This window comes from Suncus etruscus, chromosome 3 (genome assembly GCF_024139225.1).
Source record: "Suncus etruscus isolate mSunEtr1 chromosome 3, mSunEtr1.pri.cur, whole genome shotgun sequence".
Lineage (NCBI taxonomy): Eukaryota > Metazoa > Chordata > Mammalia > Eulipotyphla > Soricidae > Suncus > Suncus etruscus.
The window spans coordinates 143,308,872-143,316,845 of record NC_064850.1 but is presented as its reverse complement, the minus strand read 5'-3'; the positions used below and the strand labels follow the sequence as shown (position 1 = coordinate 143,316,845).

The window sequence follows — 7,974 nt, the reverse complement described above, 5'->3', positions numbered from 1 at the left end:
GAAGGCAATGCCATCTGGGAAAGTTATTTCTGCATAGGACCATCCTAAATTTAGAAAGCAATGAATCACAACAGAGAAAGCCTCACAATGGAAACTGAAGCAGATCTGGGGGAGTTATTTATCCCATTATTTAACTCAGCAGAATTGAGGGGCTATTTCTGGTCTTCATTGACTTTAGGTGCCATGATTTCTCTGGCTGCCTTTTTACAGTCTCAGGAAAAGGCCAACTGTCCAACTCCATGGTTTAGGATGTGAAGTCACTGCTACTAAACCCAGAGTGGCTGTTTTCTAGGTCATTTGGCTGCATGTAGATTATATACCAACCCTGTGGTGGACATTCTAATTGCCCAGGGTCAGAAAGAAAGAATCATCTTTGTTTGCAGAAACTCACAGAAAAGGGGAAACTATGAAAGAAATAACATTTTAAGACAATATAGTGATAGAAGGGGTAGGAAGAAGGGGTGCTGAGTTCACATCAGATTATGTTTGATAGAGCGGAGTGATAGCATAGTGGTAGGACGTTTGTCTTGCTTGCTGCCATTCTGGGACAGACCTGGGTTCAATCTGCCATATCCCATATGGTCCCTGAGCCTGCCAGGAGCGATTTCTGAACACAGAGCCAGCCAGGAGTAATCCCTGAGAGCTTCCAGGTGTGGCCCAAAAAATAGGAAAAGATTATTTTTGATAGTCAAACCTGAGACTAGTATATGTCTCTGTTCTGACTTTTTGGGCTTCTCAAAGCAATGAGCAGTCTGGACAGAAGTCAATATCCCAGAACAGAGGCAAGCAGAGCAGCTGGGAGAAGAGTAAGCTGACCCCTTATGATAAGAAGGAGCGACCCTTAGAACCTTTAGAATTTGTTCAGCTGCTGACTTGAAAAGGGAGGAGATATTAGGTAAAGCAGGAGGGAAAGGTGTCCTAGTAGTTAGTGACTGTGTGAGATTAAGAGAGGAGGGTTAAAGACAAGATGTACTGTCAAGACCACTGTGTAGGGGTGGGAGGACTGTGGGCAGGGCCTCAGTTCATGATGGGCAAGCTGGAGTCATTTGTTCAAATGTTTCTAGTTTTTGTTTCTGGTCACGCCCTGTAATGCTCAGGTAAGCCGTGCAAGGCAAGCCCATATTTGTTGTACTATTGATTCAGCTCCTTTGTTCAGATTTATTTTTTAGTTTTTTGGGTCACACCTGGCGGCACTCAGGGGTCACTCATTGCTCTGAGCTCAGAAGTCGCCCCTGGAAGGCTCAGGGGACCATATAGGATACTGGGATTTGAACCAGGGTCCATCCTGTGTTGGATGCTTGCAAGGCAAATGCCTTACCGCTGTGCTACTGCTTTGGCCCTTGTTCAGATTTTTTTTTTTTTTTTTGCTTTGGCCCTTGTTCAGATTTTTTTTTTTTTTTTTTTTGGTTTTTGGGCCACACCCGTTTGACGCTCAGGGGTTACTCCTGGCTATGCGCTCAGAAATCGCCTCTGGCTTGGGGGGACCATATGGGTCGCTGGGGGGATTGAACCGCTGTCCGTCCTACGCTAGCGCTTGCAAGGCAGACACCCTACCTCTAGCGCCACATTCCAGGCCCCAAGATTTTTTAAAAGTATTTCTGATGGCTGCAGGGAAGTTAGAGTTATTAGGGACCCTTTACAGCTCAGTATCCTAGAAATTGGCAACCTAACCTGTCTTTTGAGAGGTTTTCTTTCCTCCTGCCCTTCCCTCCCTCTCTCCCACTCTCCTTTCCTCCTTCCCTTTTTCCTTCCTTCCTTCCTTCCTTCCTTCCTTCCTTCCTTCCTTCCTTCCTTCCTTCCTTCCTTCCTTCCTTCCTTCCTTCCTTCCTTCCTTCCCCTTCCTTCCTTCTTCCTCCTTCCTTCCTTCCTTCCTTCCTTCCTTCCTTCCTTCCTTCCTTCCTTGTTTTTGGACCACACAGGAAGTGCTAAGGGCTTATTCCTGGCTCTGTGCTCAGAGATCACTCCTGTTGGGGCTCAGGGACCATATGTGGTGCAGGGAATCAAACCAGGGTCTATCAGATGCCAGATAAGGATTTCATCTGTGATCCTGTCTCTCAAGCACTTGGTCCCTCCCATCTCTTTCATAGTTTTAAGGTAAATGACTGAAGTGTCATTTTTATTTCTTCTCCTTATGTACTTTTTATTTGAGAAAAAACACTCAGAAGATGTGCATAAATAGTACATAGTCCCTTGTAGTCTGCCCCAGCTTCCCTCAACAGAATGATTCTAGTACAATATCATATCAGGAAATGGACTTGGTACCAAACTCTTTGTGCACCTGTAGGCTTTATTTGGAGTTCATGTGTATTTGTATGCATATACAGTTCCATGCACTCTTCTTTTACATGCATTTTCTGTCAACACCCCGCCCCCGTTATAAAGACTCAGATTTATGCCAGCACAGATCTTCCTCCTGCTGCCCCTTCTCAGCTCATTGCCTCCTCAGTTTATTGCCCCTCCTCCATCCTGAAGGCCATTCAAATGAGGTAAACTAAAGCGTGTATTCAAGCTGCTGATGACTCAGAAAGAAAAATAAAGGCCTTCTTGGCAAATCCAAGCCCTTTGAGCTTTCCTTCCTGGGCCTGTGTAAGTCACGTCTGCTTTTCTGGAGAGCCAGATCTAGGGGATAATCCGTACTTTGGGCCTGAAGCAGGATTATTGTTACCTTCTGGGGAGGGGGAATTCTTGAAACTGAGGATGCAGCTCTTCTTCTCTGGGAAGATCACACCATTTATTGTGGGGCCTCCCTAAAGGTTCTCAGGGAAGCCAGGAACCACTCCTGGAAATTCTTGGTCAAAGCAGCCACAGTTGGATGTGTTGTATTGTTCAGGTCCTGCAGTGAGTGCTAGGCGCCCCCGCCAATGATAGATCTCAATGATAGAAGGCCTCCAGGGTTACCTCTGATGATGTTTGGGGATCATTCGGAGCTGGGGATCGAACCAGGATGGAGAGCATAACCCCTGTGCTCAGTTATGTGGGCCAGGCATGTATCTTTTCAAAAGTCTCTCCCCTTTATGAGGTTTCTACATCCTCTTCAGGGGACAGAATGGAGGATATTTGGAGATGGGCCTACTGATCTTAAACTTATGATCCAAATGGAAAAGAAATACTATGTACCCTAATATTTATTAATTTTGGAGGGAGAAGAACATTCCAAGCAGTGTTCAGAAGGCTTGGTGGTGGCTCTTCCAGACTAGGTTGGTGTTTCAGTGCTAGACCCAAGAATATAATGCTCAGACTATAGTACTGGGGACCTCCAAGGCCACTCCCACAGTGCTACAGTGGTGCTGAAGGGCATGAGATGCAAGAGGCTGAACTTAGGCCCTATACCCTTAACTACTGAGCACTTGGCCCACTGCTGGTAGGGCAGTACGGTAGCTTGAAGGGCCAGTGTCTGAAGGATGCCTGGGTTCAACCCCTAACACTGACCTTCCTTATTCAGAGTAGCCCTGAGCACTGTTAAGTGTGATTCAAAAACCAAAAAAAAAAAAAAAAAGGAAAGAGAAAAAAGTCATCTGTTATTTTCCAAATGCTTGATTTTCAATTTAGTGCTTGCCTCTCTTCCTCAACTTATTCTATTGTTTGTTCATAGTTCATAAATATCACTGACATGCAGGTTGAGCCCACTATAGACTGATGCAGGAATGTTTTATCCTTCAGTAGTAAGTATAGTCAATATAGTCTAAGTGACTATAATTTTGGAGCTGTCAACAAAATGACAGCTTAGATTTAGAAGTCTTTGGATATCATATGGCATAATGTTTTATTTAATTTAGAAATCACTTTTCTAAAGCTCTTATGCTTATAAATATCTGGGAATTGAAGCCTGGTGATTTTCAGGCAACAGCATGCTTTGGTGTTCAATAGCTGAAATGTACCTCCTGGTGAAGCTTACTATTTGAGTGCAGAAACTTCCATCACTAGACCCCATTTATTGGTCTAAGATTGTTGTCTTAACTACTCGGCATGAATGCACTCGCTTTTCACACACTGTCTCTTTGGCTTTGAAATTTTTTTTTCCTTTGAGTTTCCTTGAGCCTTCTCCTTCTAGTATAAACACCTTCACTTCTCAGGCTGGGCTGTGGGTGCGCCTTTCCCAGACTCTGAGCCACTGGGTCACTTCCTCAGGAAGTCTCCTCATTTACCCATGTCATTCTGAAACGGTGGTGTCCACATGTTCCCTGTTACCACAGAAGGAAAGCAACAACAATGCTTGGTGAACCCAACTTCATAGTCCATGTGGGCATTAAATAGTTTAAACAGTATCCTGCTTTTGTGATAGGGAATGTCTGCATCTAAGTTTTCCTATATTTACTTAAAAATGTTAGTGAAATGAATGACCTCTTTACCTACTTATTAATTTCATAAAGATTCAGTTCTATTAGTGTTCTACTGCTTCTAATTTCAAACAAATAATGAATATATATAATAATTAGATGTCATGGGGTATGAGTAACATGAAAAGTAAATAACTGGAAACAGTTTTCTACTGTTGAAGTGTCATTTCTTTTTCTTTTTTTTTCTTTTTTGGTTTTTGGGCCACACCCACTCAGAAGTCACTCCTTGCAGCCTTGGGGGACCATATAGGCTACCAGCAATTGAATGTGGGTCCCTCTTGGGTCAGCCACATGCAAGGCAAATAGGCAAATGCCTACCGCTGTGCTATCTTTCTGACCTCAGAAGCATCATTTCTTGGCCTTTTGGCTAGAATCAAGTGTGATATCTATTATTATCAGCTTAATACCTGATGTCCTCTGTCCAAAGAAAATATAATAAATTGATTCTTGGAGCAGAGAGTTAAAATAGGAGCTTTCCCCTTCCACTCCACATATCAACCTAAAGGTATTGAAATGCCTCCAGGAATGGTGCTCCTCCCTCATAGTAAAAAAAAAAAAAAAATGAGATGAGAGAAGGAAAAAGACCTACTTCCTCCCAAAAAAGGACAAAAGAAAAAAATGCAAAAAATTAAATTAGGGTTCAGAGCAATAGTACAGCTCATCTTGTATGCTGTTAGCTAAGGTGCAATCCCTGGCATCCTATATAGTCTCTTCGGTACCTCCAGAAGTGATTCCTGAATGCAGAGTAACTCCTGAACATTGCCAAGTATGGTCCCCAAACAACAACAACACAATAATAACAAAACAACAACAACAACAAAAATTGAGGCTTATGTGATGTAGGACATGTAAACATAAGGTATGCAACATGTTTATTTGGTAACATAAAATTGTGGTCAGAATTAGCACTTCTGTCACAATTTATAATTATAATTTCTCTTTAAATGTTCAAATAATTAAAACCTAACCTCTTAGAAAGTATGATGATTTTCATACAATATAACCTATGTTCACTATACTCAGTTTTTAAATATCAGGTCTAGAGACTTGACTTCACAAAGCAAGGACACCTTCTATTTTGGAGTTGCCTATGTTTCATACTGGGGTATATTGTTTCTTTTATTATTATATTTTTAACTTGTGGGATTCCTTCTATCCCTTTCTCTCTCATATTCCCTAAATTAAACTATTTACTCAACTAAAAGATAATAATTCTTAGTGGTTGCAGGTTTTAAGATTTGTACCTTAAATGACACCTGTCTATCCCTACCCCAGTTTAGGTAACCATGATTTTACCATTTGTGTCTATAGATTTAACTTTTGGGAGATCCCATAGTCCCTGGATCATAATTCTCAGCTCTGTAGGCACATTTACCATCTTTTAGTTCATGGAGTCACTGTTGCTTCACCTGAGTATCTTCACACAGACTTTCTCTGCTGCTTCAGCCCCCCTACTCCAACCCCACCTCTTCACAGCCTTAATCTTATACTCCTGGCTCAATCTTGTTTGTCCCTTGTATCTCAGGGAGACAGGCCTCACATTCCCTTCAGCCCCAGCTTAAAGGGCTTGTCATATACTCTCAATGGGATTATGTACTTTTCTTTTCAATATTGTATTTATTGGTGTAACTTATCATATTTACTTATGTGATTGTTTCTTCTTTCTTTCTTTCTTTCTTTCTTTCTTTCTTTCTTTCTTTCTTTCTTTCTTTCTTTCTTTCTTTCTTTCTTTCTTTCTTTCTTTCTTTCTTTCTTTTCTTCTTTCTTTCTTCTTCTTTCTTTCTTTCTTTCTTTCTTCTTTCTTTCTTTCTTCCTTCCTTCCTTCCTTCCTTCCTTCCTTCCTTCTTCCTTCCTTCCTCCTTCCTTCCTTCCTTCCTTCCTTCCTTCCTTCCTTCCTTCCTTCCTTCCTTCCTTCCTTCCTTCCTTCCTTCCTTCCTTCCTTCCTTCCTTCCTTCCTTTCTTTCTTTTATTTTGGTGTTTGGGTCACATCCAGCAGTGCTCAGGGGTTACTCCTGGCTCTACGCTCAGAAATTATTTTTGGCAGGCTTGGGGGATTATATAGGATGCTGGGATTTGAACCACCGTCCTTCGGCATGCAAGGCACGCCTTACCTCCATGCTATCTCTACAGCCCCTATGTGATTGTTTCTTTCTTTCTTTTTTTTTTTTTTTTTGGTCACACTCGGCAGTGCTCAGGGGTTATTCCTGGCTCCAGGCTCAGAAGTGATTGTTTCATAATGTTGGAGGGTTTGTATATCTCTCGCATCTGGCACTATGCATGGATGATAGCAATTCACTGTGGATTCATGAATGAAGAAGGAGCCCCCTAGGGCCCCATGTAGTCTGATCTCCATTTCCTATTAGCCTCACTGTCTTGTACCACTCCCCCTGATCTCCTACAGTGTTCACCTTCTTCCAGACTTACAGGCAGATGCTCCTGCACCCAGGCTTGTTTTACTCAGCTCAGGCTGCCATGGCTGAGTGACGCAAACAACAGAAATTTATCTCAGTTTTGGAGCCGGGCCACGATCAAGCATCCAGAGGGTTCTGTTTTTGCTGAGGCCTCACTTCCTGACGTAAAGTAACTTGTCTTCGCTGTCCTTTCCTTTGAGTGCTTGGGGAAGGAGGGGGCATGGTGAAGGGAGGGAGAAGGGGGAGGAAAGAAAGAAAGGCAGAGAAAAAGAGGAAGAGAGCAAGTTCTGGTATCTCCTCTTACAAGGGGCACAAATCCTACTGGATGAGGGCCCCACCTCCCCCACAGAACTTAGGTCTCTTGCATGCAAATCACACATCTCACCACTGAGCCTCACTGCTGCCAGACACCTACCTCTAAGACCTCACCTAATCTTAAATGACTTCCAATAGGCTCTAGCTCTATATAGTTAAAGTGGAAGTTGGGATTTCAATACTAATTTGTGAGGGCAGAATTTCATCCTTTCCAGCCCATTGTCATGATCATCCCCAAATCCATTTCCTTGTCCATTATCTAAAACTACTTTTTTTTTTTTTTTTTTTTTTTTTTTTTTTTTGGTTTTTGGGTCACACCTGGCAGTGCTCAGGGGTTATTCCTGGCTCCAGGCTCAGAAATTGCTCCTGGCAGGCACAGGGGACCATATGGGGCGCCGGGATTCGAACCGATGACCTCCTGCATGAAAGGCAAACGCCTTACCTCCATGCTATCTCTCCGGCCCCCTAAAACTACTTTTATCCCTTCCCAATAACCTCCACAGTTTTAATAATTTCAGCACCAAGCTCTAAACTCGCAAGCCTCATCTAAAATTCTTCTAGATGAGATGAGGTGAATTCCTCTCCTTGTGTCCTACTCCTCTCTTTGCATTTAGAAATTACTACTGGCATATGTTCGAGAGACCATATGGGATGCCAGGGATCAAACCCAGGCCAGCCACATGCAAGGCAAGAACCCTATCTACTGTACTATCTCTCCAGCCCCAGTCCTAGCACAATTTCTGATCCTTTTATACATTTCTCCCTGACTTATTCTAAGGTGTTGATTAAACTTCAGGTTGTCACTCATACTAATATTCTTATCAAATTGAGTTTCAGCCACATCTTTTACATTTCATTTAGAACCTTTGTTCTTTATTGCAATATAGATAATTCAAGACTTGTCCAAATGA

General features: G+C 42.6%; 1 non-coding gene across 1 annotated transcript; it reads left to right on the top strand.

Annotated features, from left to right (window-relative positions):
• The first annotated feature begins 4,684 nt into the window (after nucleotides 1–4,684).
• On the top strand, nucleotides 4,685–4,876 carry LOC126005420 (U2 spliceosomal RNA). Its single transcript, XR_007494519.1, has one exon. It is a non-coding gene; the product is annotated as a U2 spliceosomal RNA (small nuclear RNA).
• Nucleotides 4,877–7,974: the final 3,098 nt, after the last annotated feature.